Genomic DNA, 21,059 nt, shown 5'->3' on the forward strand with positions numbered 1-21,059 from the left:
TATAATACATTTATTATTTAGGTCTAGCTAGGCCTGTAACAGAAAACACCTCTAAAGGGATTAGATGATCAGTCCTTACTCCTGCGGCGTATGTGTTTTCTTGGAAGTCTCTAAGATTTTTCAACTAGATTAATCAATGCAGATGTGTGCATGCCTATAACTCTATCAGAAATTATGTATAAAGAAGGAGAGAAGGACCTATGGATCTACCAAATCAGGATAGCTTTTTGCTCTGAAGATAGGAGAAATTATTGGCTATAGTCAAAAAGTTCTCTCTTAGAAAGTCAAAACCTTTCTTGGCTTTGACATTTTGATGACTTAAAATACAGAAAAAAAAAAATCTACAAAAATAGATCTGCAAATATTTTAAATGCTCCTCAGACTGAAAATTGAAAATATCACAAACATTTTATGCGTGTCTCTATGTTGGAAAAAAATAGGGAATATGTAATAATATTCTTCCCACCAGTAATTCTGGTGCCTACAAACAACACTACCTTCTGGAATAATTAACTCTGTTTGGGGACAAGGGACTGGGTGGGGAGGTAGAAGGGACAAGGAAGAGGATGGGAAATGGGGAAAAGATTTGTCACTGATTTTCCATTTATTTTAGGAAAAAAATTCTTTCCCTGTGTTTTTTTTGTATCTGAGAAGACTAGCCAGTTGAGGACCTAAGAAGTTGAGAAGGCTTCTCAGGGAGTGAGAGAGCAGGCAGGCAAAGCCCTCGAGAAAAACTCATGTTCTCAAAATTGCACATCAGCTCTGCCCTGTGGGCCTTGACCCAGTGGGAGAGGAAATGACCTGTGGCTTCTACTCCCTCTACCCCTCCACCCTTCGGTAACCCTACTAATAGTGGCCATGAATGAATTACTTCAGCCGCTGAACCATCTTCCTGTGAAAGCATGGCTTCCATCTTAACTCTAGCCATTTCTGTTTTTGTACCTCTCTGCTTTCTGTTCAGGTCAAAACAACATTAATGGTTTTTAACATGTTAAATGGTTGTTTTTCCCCCTCATTTTACTGTAAAACATAGAAAACGAAAAACAAGAGAAAGACCCTCCTGGTCTTTAGAAATAGTGCATTCGAAAATTTCAGCATAAAGATCTAGTTAAATTCAGATTTAATTCAGTTAAATTTAATGTGCCAAGTTTTAAATGCAAATTTGGTTCTCTGCATTTAAAGATGCATAACTGTTTACTATGTTCTATTTAATGCAGACATATCACAATGTGCATGATAGATAAAATTAAAGGCTTATTTATATAAATTTTATAGAATACAGCACAAACATTGCTGTCAAAGGAGTTGTAAAATCATCTAATTTAATCCACTCATTTTTCAAATAAGGAATTAAGTGAAGAATCTTATTCAGAATCCTAATTTTTTTTTAATTTTTTTAAAAATCATTGAGCTAGGTGTGTCTGGGTGGCTCAGTCGTTAAGCATCTGCCTTCAGATCAGGTCATGATCCCAGGGTCCTGGGTTCAAGCCCCGAGTCAGGCTCTCTGATCAGCAGGGAGCCTGCTTCTCCATCTGCCTCTGCCACTCCTCCTCCTTGTTTTATCTTACTTTCTCTCTCTCTCTAATAAGTAAACAAATTTAAAAAAAAAATAATTGAGCTAGTATACATGGGTACAATTATAAATGCTGTTAAATTAAGACAATATTATATTTCTGTTTCAGCTGTTAAATAGCTACTGCCCTGAGTCCTCTGGGTGCCCACCTATCATAGCCTTCTGTCACCTTCCTTAGGAGCTCCTGGACCCTTCAACATCAAGCAACTAAAGGGTTAAATTCACTCTGCAAGCAAGAGGCCTTTGGACACCAGCCTCCTGCCTGATGGGAGGAGAGCATCTTTTCAGACTGGCTGGTGCCCAAGAGGGTGCAGACTGTTGATAGTTTTTTAGTTTTTTTTTTTTTTTTTTTTTTATTTGATAGAGAGACAGCAAGAGAGGTAACAGAAGCACGGGGAGTGGGAGAGGGAGAAGCAGGCTCCCCGCGGAGCAGGGAACCCTATGTGGGGCTGGATCCCAGGACCCTGGGATCATGACCTGAGCTGAAGGCAGATGCCCAACAATTGAGCCACCCAGGTGCCCTGACTGTTGACAGTTGTGAGTATCACCCTTGCATGCAGTCAATGGTAGCAACACAAATTCCCGGCTGTATTGGGCATTTGTTGTTTGACCCAGCATCCATTCTCACACTCCACCCCCACCCCTGGCAATCATCTATCTGTTCTTTCCCACACAGCTCCTATGTTTTGGTAAAATTAGAACCCTCTCTCAGCCCCCTGGAAAAGCCTGAATAAACTTCAGGTTCTCCATAACTTCCATCCTCTGGCTACAGGAAGCACAGGGCCAGCAAGCGACTGCCCCACCAGGCTATCCAGAATGCCAGGACAACACTGTTCTCTCCCTTCCCAGGCCCTGTTGAAATTTGTAACCACCTTATTAAGAGCAAGGGACCCAGTCTTGGAATAAAATTAACATTGTTTTTTTTTTGTTTTTTTTGTTTTTTTTTAAAGATTTTTATTTATTTCTTTGACAGGCAGAGACACAAGTAGGCAGAGAGGCAGACAGAGAGAGGGAAGCAGACTCCCTGCCGAGCAGAGAGCCTGATGCGGGACTCGATCCTAGGACCCTGAGATCATGACCTGAGCCGAAGGCAGTGGCTTAACCCACTGAGCCACCCAGGTGCCCCTAAAATTAACATTGTTGACAGTAAAGAGATAAGGCAGAAAAACAAAGCAACACAAAACAAAAGAAACTGTGTCCTTAGTGGCATGGCTGAGCTGCTAGTTCAACCAATCCTGAAATCCTCCCTAATTTGGACTTTCCAGTCACCTGAACCTAAGCATTTCTTTTGTTGTATAAAGCCCTTCTGAATTGGGTTGTTGTTTTTTTAATCTGAAAGCTTATGGGACCACATATGCTAAAACAGTGGCCTCCCAGCAAAGTTTAGCTAAAATTCTCCAGGACGGCCCTTTCGTTAAATTATACCACAAAGTTACAAAACAAAGTAGAATTTCTCAAAATGTGTTCTGAAGAATGGCTTAAAATAAAAAATACAAGAAACAAGTGTTGGCTAGTGTATGAAGACAAAAGAAACTTCTTGCACTGTTGGTGGGAATGTAAATTGGTGCAGTCACTGTGGAAAACTGTATGGAGGTCCCTCAAACAATAGAACTCTATGATTTAGCAATTACACTACTAGTCATTTGCCCCCAAAATACAAAAACACTAAATCAAAGGGATACTGGCACCCCTATGTTTATAGAAACATTATTTGCCATAGCAACTATGGAAGCAGTCCAAGTATTCATCAACAGATGAATGAATAAAGACTATATGTGTGTGTGTGTGTGTGTGTGTGTGTGTGAAATATTACTTGGCCATAGAAAGGATGAGATTTTGTCATTTTCAATGACATGGTTGGAGTTAGAGCATATTATTCTGAACAAAATAAGTCAGTCAGAGAAAGACAAATACCATATGATCTTACTCATATGTGAAATTTAAGAAACAAAACAAATGAGCAAAGAAAAAAAAAGAAAGTGACAAGCCAAGAAACAGCCTCTCAACTATAGAGAACAAACCAATGGTTACTAGAGGGGAGGCATGTGGGGGATGGGAGAAATAGGGGATGGAGATTAAAGAATACATTTATCATGATGAAATAAACTAAAATAAAATACAGTGATTTAAAAAAAAGTATCCTGAAGAGCACAACTTCCAAGAGAAGTTGACAGTTACAGTCCTGGAGAGGAACAGCTCAACACACAAAGTCAAGTAGATAGACCTGGATCATCTAACCAAGAAGATTTGTGGTATACTCAAAATACAATTTAATTTTTTATTCTCATTCAATTCTTTTCAAATTTATTTAGTAGTACAATAATTCCCTGCCCATGCTTAACGACCTTAGCAGATCTTTTGACTTTTCTACTTATTCTTTGGGGAAGATCTTTAAATCTCTTTAAATAGTATTAATTCAGAAAACAGAAAAACTTCTGTTCTTTCCTGCCCCTCACCATTCACCTACTCACCAGCTGCTAGGGGAAAGGTGGGGAGGGGGTAAGTTTGCCAGATTTTGTAGATAAAAATATAAGATGCCTAGTTTATTTGAATTTCAGATGAATAACAAGTAATTTTTAATATAAGTATGTCCCAAATATTGGATAGGATATACTTATAATAAAAATTGTTCAACATTCATCTGAAATTCTAAATTAACTGAGCATCTTGTATTTTATCTGGCTGCCCTAGGTGAGCACAGGAAGAAGAGGTGAGGAGGTTTATAGTGCTTACTTTCCTAAGTGACTTCACATTCCTTGGGCATGGCAGATGGTGAAGGTGACTCATATGTGCCAATTTGGAGTTCTTTGGACATTGCATCCGAGGAGATCTCTCTAGCATCAACTGTCAAGACTTAAGGGGTACTCCTCATTCCCTCCCGACATCCATCCCATTTAGCCCCTAGTCCACTAGCAGTGGAGCCCCCCAGTGGTTACCACCCTCTGCATTGTCTTACTGGAAGCAGTGAGACATCTTTGCCCCTTTGCAGCAGGAAGCTCCCAGATTGGCCACCAAAATGCTAAGTCAACTTTTGCATCAACCTCAGTCTGCAGTGTCCCTAACATACGGGAATACCCATTTATCTCTTAACTAGTCCCACTGAAGCCACTGGGCTTGGTGTAAGAGGCAGCAACTTTCCCAAGTGTTAAAAGTGGGGACCCCATAGCACAGTGACCAGCCTTTCCCAAGAAAATCTCAAAAAAACCTCTCAATTCTCTGAAAGGATCCAAGAATTGTGGAATAGGTCCCCAGATATTATGCTTGTAGAGTCTGCACATGGTGACTTAACAACTCACTTGGGAATTTAGCATTTATTTTATCTTGATGCCTAGCTGAAATTTCCATTTTACATTCTGTTACATAGGTTTCTTTTCTGGGAAAATTCTCACAACTTTTAATATAGCATACATTATGAGTCTACATGAAGGGGTGGTAGTTTGCAGTAGTTCCCAAATGTATTTAATTACATAAACTTTTTTTTTCCTTTTTTTCGGGAGATTTGAACAAAATTGGTGTTCTGTGGCACAGACTTTGCAATGTGTTGTTCTAGAATATTTTTTGTTTGGTGATTGAAAGCAAATTTAAGAGGTCTGAGTCCAGATTTGAATTCTGGCTCTGCCACTTAGTGTATAATTTTAGGCTCTGTGCCTCAGTTTCTTTAATTAATTAAAGAGAATGGTATCTACCTCACTGAGTTGTTGTGGAAGTGAAATTAGTCAAAACATGGCAAATAACTTGGAACAGTGCTTGGTACAGAACACGTACTCAATGACTTCAGCTGCTATTAGTAGTAATAGCATTGGTAGTGGTCAAAGTAGGAGTCATGGGGCTGCTTAGGTGATCATTATGAAATGGCAGTCTTAAATGCATTGGGACACCGTGTTGGTTTGCAAATCCACCTGTTTTATCTTTTACAGATCTGAAAAGCAAATGTTTCCATACACTGGAATATAGCTAAGTGAATCAAAATGCCCCAGGAGTCCTTTAAATAATACCATAATTTTTTAATCCTCTCGTGTTTAGGAACACAAAACTTTTTTGAAACATTGGACTTCATTTTCACAGAGTTAGAAGATTCTATAATTAGGAATTACCCTTGCTGTTATCATTAGGTAATTTTTAGAGAAAGGAGAGAACTTCCTCTCAAAGAAAAAAGAACATCCTTAGCAACTTTGGGTAAGAATAATAACAGCAAAACACAGAGTGGTCTAGTTCATAACCAAACTTCTAAAACATGCAACCATTCCTGCCATGTGATTTTTCATCACTCGCAGCTCTGCCTGAAGCCCCCGACCCCCGACTGAGAGGACCAGCCACGCACACCGCTGTCGTTGCTTTTTGAGCAATGTCTCCCTTTCATGTGAAACCCAGCGAGGGTAGAGGGAAAACACCAAAAACACAAGCCCCGCCAGCACACACCCCAGGACCACTCGCTGGAGACGCATGGTTGTGTCCTAACTTGTGGTAAGCAGCACACGCCAAGCCAGGGGGGACGCTGGAGACACCGGGGAGAAGTCGCAGTCAGGATGTTTGGTTCGGAGTAGCACAGAAAGCTTGAGTAGCCATGTAGATATTTCATTCCCAGTACTGACAGACTGTATTCTTATGGGATGAACTGTGCCCCTTCCCCCAAATAAAAAAGGGTGTGTTTAAAAAAAAAAAAAAAAAAAAGAGGGTGTGTTGAAGTCCTAACTGCTAGCCCCTTAGAATGTGATCTTACTTGAAGACAGGGATTTCCCAGAGGTAATGAAGTTAAAGTGAGGTCTTTAGAGTGGGCTCTACTCCAACAGGACTGATGCTCTTATCCAATGGGGAATTCTGGACTCAGACATACACAGAGGGAACACGATGGGAAGAGAGAGAGAAGATAGCATTTACAAGCTACCAGAAACTGGAAGAGAGAACAGAGCAAATCCTTCCTTAGAGGCTTTAGGGCAAGCATGGCCCTGCTGACACTTAGCTCTCAGACTTCTGTCCCCCAGAATTGTGAGAGGACACATTTCCATTGTCCTAAGCCATGCAGTGCAGAGCACAGCTGCAGCAGCTCTGGGAAACCAATAAATTGTCTGAAAGTAGATCTCTCCCAACATGCCAATTCCTAAAAGCGGTGGTCCTATCCTTCTTCCTGCCCACTTTCAATAGCTCCTCGAAATCCAGGAGCTCCCCAATGATGTTGGTAGAAATTCTACATGGGAGAAGCCCACATCATAAAGATACAAAGGAGACAAAATTAAACTGACAAGAATGCTGTTTTCTTATTCTCAATTTTTATTTCAAATGGTTAAGAAACTATCTCTTTTACTGAAGGGGTAACAGGTATATTCTTTTGAGGTTGCCACATTTAAAAAGAAAACATTTGTGTTAGAGGCCAACCAAGTTGCATTAAGAATACAGACACACCTGGAAATGCTGCTAGTTTGTTTCCAAACACTGGAACAGCATGGATGGCAATAGAGTCAAATGTATTTCTGGTTTCTCAGTGCATGTACAAGTTATGTTTACACTATACTGTAGTTTATTAAGTGCACAATATGTCTAAAAAAAAAACAAGGTACATAGCTAGAATTAGAAAATACTTCATTACTAAAAAAAATACGAACCATCGTCTCAACTTTCAGTGAGTCATAATCACCGATCACAAATCATGATAACCCATACAATAATAATGAAAAACTTTGAAATGTTGCGAGAATTACCAAGATGTGACACAGAGACACCAAGTGAACAAACGCTTTTGGAAAACGGCACTGAGAGACGCTTGCCACAGAGTTGTCAGAAACCTTCAATTTGTAAAAAGAAAATGCAGTATCTGTGAAGCGCAATGAAATGGCACACAATGAAATGAAGTATGCCTGTAAATTTTAATTTTAATAGATAAACCCTGAGATTCAGCCAATGATAGAAAAGCTACAGCACTTACTGGCTCTACTCCGTTCCCTGTAACTAGCAGGGGGAAGCCTGAGCCCAGCTCAGCCCTGCCTGTGCCAGCCCCTGAGCCACCCCGGTGCCCTCCTTTAGGGGGCACGACTGAAACAAAGTTGTGTGGGGGGGAGGAAGTGGGCTAATTACCTCATGTTTGCCCTGACCCCTGACTATTTGCTGAAAATGTCTTCCCTATTAAAGAAAAAAAAAATGACAGAAATTTTTGGTGGCTGAATCGCCATAAGCTTCCTGGTAAAGCACATGCTTCAAAGCATACCTTAGAAAATGTTCACAGGACTTAAAAACATTTTCCCTTTTTTCTATTGTTCTTCGTCCTTCCTGCAAAACACCCTATGGAGGCCTTTAGTCCTCAGGTCTCTAAGCTGAATAGTGGCACATCAAGTCCAAAGTTTCTGGAGAGAAAGATTAGACAAGTGAAAATAGGGCTATACATTTCATGGAATTGGACAGTCCCAATAAACACTAGCTATGGGGCTTGGCATGAGGACCTTCACCATCTGGTTAACGGAGACATATTTCTCTGAATGAAGGGAGGAAGTTGTACTGCATGGCTTCAAATGACCCTTGCAACATGAAAATCCTATGACTTTGATTCTCTATTCACAAGAGAGGAGGGTATGGATCCTGTATTCTTCTATTTCTGGCTAATTTTAAAAAGAACAAAAAGAAGAAGTATCATTGAAAACATGGAAACATTACTGAAGCACAGTAGAGGGGTTTTATGGTAGATGCCTATGGCAAGTGTTACCCATCAGATGATCCTATATGGAAATAGAGAAGTAAGTCTTGCAACTGGAAAAGACCAAGCCATTCCCAGGCTGTGGGCAAGCAGAGACCTTGGCCCCCTTTCTGCACTTCATGTTCCACCATTTCGGAGTCCAAAGTCTTATTACAATTAGGGGAAGATCTCTGTCTTTCTCTGTCTTTTTCTCTGTCTCACTCTCAGATTATACAAACTCTTACTTCACATTGAAGATACATCTTATATTCTCTCATTTTATCAGGTGATGTTCCAGACTCCCAGGAGGAAAAAGATGGCTTGCCAAAGTTACAATAATTCAAGGTGGCTTAAAAAGAGGGATAATAAAGGATAGCACAGTAGCCCAAGATTGGTAACAGCAGAGCTTGAATCTGTGTTCAAAAGGAAGCAGAGGGGGAGCAAGCAATTGCCACACTGAAAGAGGAGTCGTGCCCCACCCGCAAGCATCACTGAAGGGGGCTGCCGACTTGAAGCAACCCCACAGACAAGGAGCCAAAGGAATGAATACCCTTGAAACCAATACAAGGCATTTGGAAAACATTTCAGTCCTGGCTAGTTGAAGTACTTCCTGAAATAATTCCCACAATGTCCCCAATCGGGTAAAAATGTATCCTTACAGAGGAAAAAGCCAGAGGCAGAAAATTTTGTGCCAATGCACTCTCTAAGCAATGCAGAATTTTTGGTGGGATAGATGTAAATCTAGAATGCTTCCTTACTCTCAGAATAAGCTTTTCTACCTGAGAGAACAAGGTTGTCCAAAAAAAACAAAAAAGGTCTAAAATTTTGCTACTTGTTATTCTTTGTAATTAAATATACAAGAGACTGGGTTTTGTTTGGATACACTCAGTGTGAATACAGGGAACCAGTGACCACATTCCTAGATTTAACACTGGGGGAAGTCACTCTGGAGCCCTCTCTTAAATGCCCAGTATTTGTTTCAGAAAGCCATTGGACTCACACTTCTACGGTCTTACCCTAAAGCTATTTCAATCTGAGAATCTTATACTATGTCCTGTTTTAATCTGGTGTCCCCTCCACGTTGGATCTATTTTAATTACATTCCAATGTCCCAAAGCATAAGCCAAATTCTCTACAACGTCTCATCAGGGGTAGCCCATAATATTGCAGATGGTTTCCACTTTTCGCTCCCATACTCACAAGAGATGTGACTAATCAACCGTTTCTAGTTCCTGGAAATTGTGAAATACGGTAGTGTCTCTGTCAACAAATTCTCTTGTTAACCAAAGGAATTATCTTTTGCATCCTTCCTCTTTTAGTCCCTCCAGGCCTTTCCAAATGGTGTTCATATATACTACAAAAGCCTTATTGCAGTAAGTCATTACCACATAATAATTGCTCATTCCCCTGCAATTAACCTTCAGTTGGCATGCTTATAAATTATGCTCCTCTTTCTTATCTGCTCCTGTTGATCTTGTAACATCCCTGGTGTTAAGGAGTAATCATAACTAATTAACATTTAACCTCAGGGTGGCCACGCTATAAATACTCTGGTCAACAGTTTGTTTTCTTACAGGTTTGTCATTTACAACCTAAACCAGAATTCCTCCATTTCTGAATGGAACTGGAATTTAACTGAAGCAGGGACAACATCAGTTAGGGGGATATAACATTTCCTCTCTGTCTTATGCTTTAAGATAAATCAAATGAAATCCTGGAATATCAAGTTGGGAGAAAAAAAAAAAACTTTCTTTTTTTTTTTTTTATTTAATTTTTTATTTGACAGAGAGAGAAATCACAAGTAGGCAGAGAGGCAGGCAGATAGGAAGGGAGAAGCAGGCTCCCCGTGGAGCGGAGAGCCCGATGCGGGGCTCGATCCCAGGACCCTGGGATCATGACCTGAGCCGAAGGCAGAGGCTTTAACCCACTGAGCCACCCAGGCGCCCCCCAAAAAAAAAAAAAACTTTCTTGATGCTGAAGACAGGTAATTTTTAAGATAATGCAAGACACTTAAAGAACTTGTCATATCCAATAAGGAATATAAAGGAAGATTAGCTTCAAGGGAATATAGATAATTATAGGATAGTTTACTTCATTTCCATTCATTTGATCAACAAATATTAAGCATCACCAAGCCAAATATTTGCCAGTTGTTGGCAACTGGCATTGTTCACAGGCTCTTCCCAAACTTTAGATGTTGCCTGGAGGGTAACTACCAGGTCATTCCACCTACTACCCCTGGATCGGTCTGAAACAGGTGGGATTAAGGAGGATGGATCATAGATCTGGCCCACTTTACCATTTCCTACAATCTTTCAATATTTTTATTATAGATATTGATTTATTCCAATGCATAAGAATAATACTACCTAATCCAAACCCTTTGATCAGAGTGATTATAAGAACATGTATAAATAGACAAAAATAAACATTCTAACCGAAGTCCCGTTTGTTCATCTGATTAAAATTTTATTTTATTTTTTTAAAGACAGATGTTTTGGTCAAATAGTTGACTTTTTCTATCCGGTGAATGGGTTTAAATCAGCTTCTCTAATATCAAAGTTTCCTTTCACACCAACTTTATTCACTGTCCTGCTGCCCAAAGTCCTTGTGTCTAATGATACCAGGCTGACACTACCCAATCTGATAACACATTGAATTCTTGCCAACAAGAAAGAATGCTCATGGGATGCAATGAATAGTTAGGGACTACACCATTTTAAAATGTTATTGGTTTGCTTACTTTCTAGAGGATATACATACAGGAACAATAATAAAAGTTCAGAGGAGCCAAAATCTTTCTTCCCCCTTCCACCACATAAATTACCTCCTCCTTTACAAACAAGTGGTTATTTACAAAGCTGGTTAAAAAGTAGTTTAAACTTATGATTCATTTTGGATTTCTCAGCCACATATTTTGTTTTTCTCCAATTATTTAAGAATTATTTTATTGCACGTATCATTCCAAGTAGTTCAACATTGTTGTGATTTTTTTAAAAACATAGTTAGAAAAACAAGGGGAGAAAAACATGGTACTCGTTTTGAAAATGGTCATTAAAACCAAATTTATCTCAAGAAGAAAAGGAAACCAAGAATGCAGCTTAAGCAAAAAGATTTTTCTAGTATTGTACTTGTTGACTCGAAGGTGATTGATGATTAGGAGAATAAACACACCCACCCTTCTCTGCTATTCAAAATACCTTCTTTACACATAAACATGCAGAATCTTACCTTAAAGGGGACCATCACAGGCTACTCTATTTCTGCTCTTTTATTCCAACTAAAGATCATTCCTTGGTGTTTTTAAAAAGTTAAATGAAATCTGGAAAGCCAAATAGAGACAAATAGAAGGAGGGGGGAAAAAAAAAGAGGAAACCAGATGTGCGCCTGTATTTCAGGAAGAAGGGTTTCTGAAGGCTTTTTATGAAACGTTTTTGGTCCAGCGAAGGTGGAGGTTGCCCAGAGCATCGCGTGCCATTCTTGAAGGGCCCTCGGGCTGACTCATTTGCTTTATCATTTCTTGCGAAAACGAGAGGTGAGAGCTATCACTGGAGAGCAAAGGGTGACTTGGTGACTGATCTCTTTACTAAAATGAGTAAAGCAATCACACGCGATGTTCAGAGTCTCCCCGCTCCCAGAGAAACCCAGCAGCTTTATAGAAAGTAAGTTATTTCTATCTAAGAAGACAGGTGGCAACTGAAAATACAAATGAAGAAAAGAAGAATAAACATTTTTTTCAGATATGTATCAGCACTTACAAATAATGAGTGTTACTCCAGTTCTCCTCTTAACTGCATATTGCAAGTTAAAATAGAATTGATTATCGTGTTTGTAAAGTTGTCTTTTTAAAGTTCTCTGCGTTTCTAAATGTGTCACTTCACTTTTAACTGTCCAAAGAACCCTTTAAAGTTTACTTCCTCTAAAACAGGTGCAATTTTAATAGAACGTTGGGGCAAAAGCCACACACCCACCCAAAGTGTTGAGGAAGGAGCATGGGAGCAGTGCGAGGAGGGAGGTAGGCAGTAATAAATGCCCTAAGAGAAGTCATGGAATGGTCAGAGTTCCTTCCCTCCTGGGGCAATGGGGCTGGACTTTTGATTGAGCTGAATTTCAGGGACAGACTCTAATGTCTTTTCCTGTGGATCTAGGAAGGAAACAGTAACAACAACAACAACCCTTGTGAAGCACTTAACTTGAGTGGGAGGAGGGAGAGACAGACACTTTTCTAAATACTTTACAAGCCTATCTATTTTAGTCCTTCAAACAATCTGGAGAAGTAAATATTGTTATCCCAATTTTAGAGATGAGGAAGTTGAGACACGGGGTTTAAAAAGGAGAGTAAAACTGATGAAATCAAGGCAGACTGATCCGTTTGCCATTTTGGAGTCTAGATGTTTCTAAAGCAGATCTACGTTCTATGTGACTGGACAACATTTTTGTATTACTTCAATTAATGAAGCACATTCTCTTATATGATCTCAATTTACCTTCATTAAAGCACTGATAGGGGTGCACGGTGGCCCAGTTGGTTAACTGACCAACTCTTGGTTTCAGCTCAGGTTGTGATCTCAGGGTTGGGAGATGGAGCCCCGCTTTGGGCTTCGCACTTAGCAGGGAGTCTTCTTAAGGCTCTCTCCCTCCCTCTGCATCTCCCCCACCACCATGCTCACTCTCTCCAAAATAAGTAAATAAATCTTAAAAACAAAACCAAAAGCACTGATAGGATGTTCTTGCTGTTAAGCTTCTTACTCAGGTAAGAAAAACGAGTCTTGGGATCACTCATCCAGGAAATGATAAAGCCTCAACTAGAACACAAATCCTGTGCCTTTAATTCTTCAGCTTTTTCAGTTTTGCCTCCTGCCTTTCATCTCTGCTCCCCCTCCTTTCCTTATGATTCATGGGAAGGCTGTGATGTCTGTAAATTCTCACATCCACCTGCGGTCAGAACTGAAGTTTTAGTCCATCAGCTCTACAGCTTTGTTCCCTGTTAAAATGTGGAAACCCTTAGAAGAAGGGGCACCTCAAATCTTTCATTTGCACTTCAGTATGACAAAGGGTCTGAGACCAGGTTTTCTTCAATAAACTTTACTTTTTAGAGTAGTTTTGGGTTCACAGGAAAATTGAAGGGGTGGTACAGAGGTTTCCCATACACCCCTGAATGAATGGGTTTGCCCCACACATGCACAGCTTTCCCCATCATCATCAATTTGATTAATGTACAGTAATGCATCACTATCACCCAAAATTCATTGTTTACATTAGGAATCACTCTTGGTGTTGTATATTTTAGGGGTTTGGATGAATGCATAATGACATGAGTCCACTATTACTTTATCACACAGAGTAGTTTCACTGCCCTAAAAATCCTTTATGTTCTGCCTGTTCATCCCTCCCTCCACCTTAACTCCTGGCAACCACTGATCTTTTTATTTACATTTCTAAATGTAAATAGTTTTTTTCAGTTTGGGGGCGCCTGGGTGGCTCAGTGGGTTGGGCCTCTGCCTTCGGCTCAGGTCATGACCTCAGGGTCCTGGGATGGAGCCCTGAATCGGGCTCTCTGCTCAGCAGGGAGCCTGCTTCCCCCCACCACCCCCCACCTCTCTCTGCCTGACTCTGCCTACTTGTGATCTCTGTCTGTTAAATAAATAAATAATAAAAAATCTTTAAAATCACTTTTTGATGGGGGTAGATGAACATTAGAACAACAAACAAACAAAAAACATAGAAGATGAGGGCATTTCATTCCTAAGGTATATGGGGTGATGTGGGTTGGGGAATTGAATATCAAAAGATAAAATTCTAGCAACTTTTTACAACTGAGTTAAGAGATGCAACTCTCTGCCCCAGCCATCCCTACATCTTGCTGAAGGCTCAGCTCATGGACTTCAAACATTTTTAACAGTGAAAACCTATGTTGAAATAAAAGCTTACATTTGTGTGTGTGTGTGTGTGTATATATAAACACACACACATATATATAATATTATATATATACATATATATAATATTAACTAAAAATGTAATTGTTAAAATTTTATGTTAAAATGAAAATTTAGTTACTTCAATGAAAGTTATAGTCTTATACACACCTCAGCATCTACTTCTGCTGGCAGCCTCCAATCTATTTGTTTAAAATTTTTATTTAGTTGTATGGCATTGAAAAAATCTAATTCATAATAATAAATAATATGCAAAGAGTTCCCTAAAAGAACTCACCTGGCTGTCTTGGACTATTTCCAATAAACTGAATCAAAACTTCTTGAGAGTACTACTTTCTTTCATTCCCTCATACAAATATTAAAGTCTGACATGTATCTAAAACATAAAGTTAGCATTAACACTATCTATATAAAAATATCAAAATACGACCAAGTTATGTGCTCAATTGCTTTTATCTGAGTGTTGACATATGATAAAAACATTCATGAAAAGGTATTCTTAGGTCTTGCTGGGAACACGATCACATAACCATTATGATGGTATACTTTTAGTGGTGTGCCTTTATAGGCTTAAATTTTGCAAGTGTCAAGCTATAAGGCTTTCAATCACATATCTGTAAGAGCAATCTCTGAACAGAGCTAGGGTAAATGCCAGAAGAGAAGACTATTGAAGAGGACTAGCCTTGCCAGATAGTCTAAGATATTATAAAACTCTAGTAATTAAACTATTTGTGTGTTGGAATAGATAGACAATCAATGAAAGAGAAGAGGGTACAGAAATAGACCCAAATATATATAAGAGATATGACTATGATAAAGTTGAGCACTTCAGTAGAAAAAAAAAAGTGAATTTACCATTGGGGGGGGGAGCCATATGGAAAACAACAAAAAAAGAACCTGGATCTCTCTCATCCCTTATGTCAAACTACATTTCTGGTGCAGGGATGTGCTAGACCTGCCATACACCAGCTGGCAGGAGCCAATTGTGCACATCTTTTCCTAGTTCACTCTGTGTTCGGTTCACATTGATAGCTTATAATTGGCCATGGTGGGAGTGTTTACACTTCAGTAATTGGCAAATACTACAAATCAGGACTCCTTGCTGTTGTTTTTGTGTTTTGAGACCTAATTTTCCAGTCGCCTCTTGGTAGAAAAAAAAACATACATGATATGAACCAGAAGATAATGTGAAGACTTCTTTTAGTAATTTTAGAGGTGATAGAAAAAGTTTTTTACAAAATCCAAAATATTTTTTAAAAGATACCCTACAAAGAGTAAAAATCTTCTTCTCTGAAAAAGCTCTATAAGTAATGTTAAAATTAAAATGTCAAAATGGGGGGAAATACATACACATATAAAAAAGGGCTAATTTTTCTTATACAAAGAGCTCTAACAAATTAATGGGAAGAAGCTGAGCAATTTAATATAAAGGTGAGTAAAAGACAGCAGTTGATAGTTAACAGAAATATAACAGGCTAATAAATCTATGAAAAACATGCTCAACCTCATGCATAAGTAAGAAATTCAAAGTGAAAAAAAAAAGAAATACGTTTTTAAATTTATAAAATGGCAAAAATCTAGTGTAGGCTGTGATTCTGTGGTAGATGTCAGGAATCCCATTCATTCATTGCCATTGTAGGACATTATTAAATTAAACTTAACATTATTAAGTGAAATTTACAATTCACATCCTTTCCACCTCAGTAATTTTACAACTAGGAATTTGTTGTATAAGCTTTCATGTTTTCACAAAAATGAGCAGACCAAGATGATTGTTATGGAACTGTTTGTGTTGTAGTTATCTATTACTGCATAAGAAATTACCCCACGACTTAAAAGCTTCAAGTCATAATAAACCTCATTATCTTATACAGTTTATGTGTCTCGGGAGAGGTTCTCAGGCGAGACTGTAGGCGAGGTGTGGGTGGAGGCATCTGAAGGTCTGACTGAGGCTGGGAGATCAGGTTCCAGTGTGACTCACTCATATGGCTGACAAGCTGAAGGATGCGCAGTTCCTCACCCCACAGACTTCTCAGTCAGCGGAAGGCTGGAGGGTCCCCATGACATGGTAACTGGCTTCTACCAGACGGAGCAACCCAAGAGAGAGCAAGGCAGAAGTCCCAATGCTTTTTTATGACCTAGTCCTAGAAGTTCCACATCACTGTATCCATATTTCCTTCTTGTTACACAGGTCAGCCCCATTCAGTGAGGGATGGGGATTCCCAAGGGCAATACCTGCACATGAGACTCACTGGAGGGCATCCTTTGAGGCTGGTTACCACAGTCTAAAGTAACAACAACAAAAAAAGGAATCTCAGTATCCATTAACAAATAAGGTGCTGGTTAAATAAATTTCTTAAACGAAATGTTGCAGAGCCTTTGGAAAGAAGGAAGCAGAAACATCCTATATGTGCTGCCACAGAAAAAATGACCCAAATTTGGAACATACATTTATATGTTTATAGTAAGAATCCCTGAGTATTCTCATAAAAATAGGCATATATGCATAGTTGCATAATGATATACATAAGAGTATACAATTTCGGCAACAACTTATAAGGAGTTTCATTAGTGGGTGGAATCGAAGGTAATAGTGGTTAGGGATATGTAACTTTTTGTTTTATGCTATATACCTATGTGGGTAAGGTTTGAGAAAAATGTTACTATGCACATATATTACACTTAAAATTTTTAAAGCTAGTTTAAAAATATGCTTCATAGATATTTATAGGACAGATAAAGAAAGGGGGATATTATTTTAGCCAAGCTCAGACAGACTTCCTCTTTACTCTAGCTCCTACTCAGAGCTGCTCAGGGGTAAGCAAGGAGAAACTTAAGAGGATTTTCTGAGTTGGAAGATTGAGTGCTATGAAGTCTCCCTAATCTCCAGGTCTCTAGTCTCTGCAAAATCGGATTCACATGAGACAGGAGTTATCCCAAAGCGAAAAGCCACGGTGGTGGATTTCCCCCAATTCTGAGGCCACAGAGTCCTACGGAGGGTCTGGCAGCTGAAAACGTGCAGGAATGGCAGGTGCACAGTGAATGGCAGGTGCACTGTGAATGGCAGTATTCACAGTGGGTAGCGGTTACACAGGGTCACTCAACCACCACAGAAAGCCTCTCGACACTGCAGTGTGAGTTAAACTCAGCTCCCCTGGATTTCCAAAGCATCCGCTACCAGGAGGATAGGGAATGTGAACATCATTCCTGAAAGATCCTCAGGGACTGCAAGAGTGATCACTTATGATGGATCATCAGGCTGGGGATGTGGGCCCAGCTCGGTGTATTACAAGGTCAAGTTTGTATTACAAACTTCTATGACAAATTCAAGAAGACCTCCGCTGGGTTGAGGAAGAGGGCAGTTGAGGACAGTCTGCAGCAAGCATGAGCAAGCTACAGTTACAGGTTTTTAAGGACTCCTCCTAATAGTTTGTATCAAAATGCCACAAATACAATGCTAATAACTATATAAAGATGCAGCTGACATTTATTGAATGCTGATTATTCATTTACTAATTATGCCCATTTTACAGATTAAAATGAGGAGAATAGGAGAAGCTAAGCAATCTTCCCAGGGATATTAGATAATTTTTTTTGGGAATTTCAGTTTTAACAAATAATTCAAAACAAATAATTTAAAAAAAAATAAAAGTTGAATCAAACATTTTAAAAACTCCCAAAGCACTTCTGCCTAAGAAATCAGAAAACCACTGCTTTGCTGATCCAACATTTGAACCAGTGAGTAGAATTTACAGAAGGATAAATTTCTGTTCAGTATAAAGTATAAACGTATTCATAATTAAACTGTCAATCATGGAAGGACATTGCCTGAGATAGTAAACTTCCCATCACTGGAAATGTTCAAGGGAAATTGTAACTGCCACCTGTTAGGTGCATAGTAGAGAAGTGTGAACAGCGTATCCTGGGGTTCCTTTCACATCTAGTCTCTGATGTTGCTGTGAGAATAGAGGCTTCTATTTTGTTATCCTTCAGGTTGAACTGAGTTGAAGCTGCTAACTGCAGAAGACGTGATTAAGTGTATCTCCTAAGATTGTGGGGTTTTAGTAATAGTGAACAGATATAAAGTACTTAATTATGTGTTTTGCGCTGTTTTAAGTGTATTACATATATTAACATAAGTAATCCTTTCAACCACCCTAATGAGACAAGTATTATTTACACCGAATTATCTAAGGTCCAAACCTCAATATCTTGCTACCAAATCCATGCTCTTCCACACCGTGATATTGTAGTAAGATAGTCGCAATTATAGGACCCTACCGGAGGAGAAGAGTTTAGCTAAAATACTGCAGATAAATGAATAAACAGACACAGGAAGTGGTTTGTTGCATAATAGGGAGTTTCTGTCCATGTTTCTAGTTATGTCTCCAAAGCACAGGTTAACTTTGAAAAAAATCAGTGCCAGAAAAGCCTCCGTATCAACATTCTTCGTTTCTGAATTGAGTACAAGTCAGCTTAATCTAAAGTGTTTAATTTAATGAAGGAAAAAAAAAACATACGGAGAAAACCATAAAAATGCATTAGCAGAGCGTAAGTTCCCCAGCCTTTTTTTTTTCTTTTTTTTTTTCCATAATGATAGGCTTTGTTTTCACAGAAGAACTACCACGCACAGTTACAGGTCCCTTATTGAATGCAAATCATGATGACTTGCTGAAAGGTACCCAGCTGTGAGGGGAAGTCTTGACTCCAAAGGAGCTTTCCTAACTCAGACTACCTGTGGCTGGGAACAGTTACCCCAGCCCCACACCTCAGCTTTACTCATACTTGCAATGGGGATAACGATACCTGTCTCATAGGAATATTTCTAACATTGAATACATTAACTCATGTAATTTTAGAACAGTGCCGGCCACGTAGTAAATCCCCAATTAGGGTAGCTATTAATATTAGCTAGTGTGAGGAGAAATAGAGCATTTAAGTGTAAATCTAAATTGGCAAAGAGGTAAATGATACTGCTAACCAGTGCGTGAGAATCAGAAAAGAGTTACAGATACCAAATATTCCTGGGTTCAACGTGAGGTGAGATGGATATGGTGGGGGCACTAGGGCTGTCAGGGATACGAGGCTTTTGCAGGGCCAGGGAACAAATTCTTCTGGCCATCTTTGATGTGGCATACTTTCAAATGCTGTCCCCAGTCTGGATGTGCACTTGGCCATAAAGGAACAAAACAGAAAAATAAAGAAGAGAATTAAAATGTTAAATAATACATGGGAAACAGTGCTAAATAAAAGAATTAGATACACAGAGGTCACATGTTACTTCCTTCCCCCAATAAATATGTATATTAAAATGTGTTTAATATTTGTACCTATCACTGAATTGTTTTCCACTTTTCCAGCTAAATTTCTCCATTGGATGTCTCAAATTTCTTAGTTTAGGTTTTTTTTTTTGTTTTATTTTATTTGTTTGTCAGAGAGAAGGGGAGGCCCACAATCAGGGGAAGCAGCAGGCAGAGAGAGGAAGAAGCAGGTTCCCCCTGGGACCCGGTTCCGGAACCGTGGGATCATGACCTGAGCTGAAGCTGGACGCTTAATGGACTGAGGCACCCAGGCATCCCTCAAATTCTTTAGCTTTAAAAGTAATGATTATTTCTTACATTGACCAGAACAAGTGAAAAGCAGTTTAATTTTGATTTTTAAATTAAATTAAAAAAATTTTTTCACGCCAAAAGGGTTTTTTATTTAAGACCCCACAGACTGAAGCCCTGGAATTGGTAAGGTCACTTTTGATGGCCACTGCTGCCCGGCCAGGTGGAAAGCTCCCGTCAGGTAGCACAGGTGTTTATGTGTAAGGCAGAAAAATCCAGCTTTCCCCACACAGGAAAACATACAGGTACATTTGTAATTCCTACCTGGAGGGGAGTAAGCATAATGCAAATAACTCAACTTTTCTTCCTGACAAGTTTCATCTACTCCTTAAAGTGAGCCTGGTGGTGGGTATTAAGGAGGGCACATATTGCATGGAGCACTGGGTGTTGTACATAAACAATGAATCTTGGAACATTGCATCAAAAACTAATGATGTATTTTATGGTGACTCACAGAGCACAATAAAAAAAATAAATAAATCTAGTGAGAATGAATAAATAAATAAAGTGACCACTACTCATTTGTCCATTTTTCTGATCGCTTGTTTTAATGTCTTCGGGGTGATTTTAACTGATTTACTATATACCTAATGTTCAGACAACACTTACGAGGTTACAGAACTCTTTCTCACACATTATCTCACAGTAATTTGGAGAAGTTCACATTACTCATTCTAGTTTCCAAATGAGGTAACTTAAAAGTAGAGTCTATGTGACTTTCCCTAGATCACAGAGGGATGACTGGTCCGTCTGCAGCTGGATAGAATGGCAATATTGTAAAAGGTTTCAGAAATGATCAGTATGCATTTAAGGGACCCCTGGTGTCTGGTTGAAAAAGGAAAATTTGGGGGAGGGACAGACAATACAGACTTATATTTGAGTCTCTGCCTATATTTTTTTTGTGTGTGTTGCCCTCTATTGGTCTTACTTCCATTTCATTTTTGTTTTGTTTTCCCTCTGAAAGAAGACTAGAGGGTTATTTTTCCTCACAAGCTTCACAACCCTGCCTGGGAGAGCAACTAATTCCCACGACTTCCTGACTGTGGCCTGGGGCCCCTATTCAGAGAAACAAGAGAGAATGATAGCGCAAGATGCCCCTCCAGCAGCAGAGACACATCGGAAGGCTGGGTCCCAGGAAGCTTTTCCCAGAACTGTCCCATTGCTTCATCCTCATTGGGATTAAAGTCAATTGTTAAAGCCACAACTCTGTACTGGCTTCATGAGCACCTAGAAAATATGGCCTGGGTTAGCAAAGCTACTTCCTACTGTGAAATGCT

This window comes from Martes martes (genome assembly GCF_963455335.1).
Source record: "Martes martes genome assembly, chromosome: 1".
Lineage (NCBI taxonomy): Eukaryota > Metazoa > Chordata > Mammalia > Carnivora > Mustelidae > Martes > Martes martes.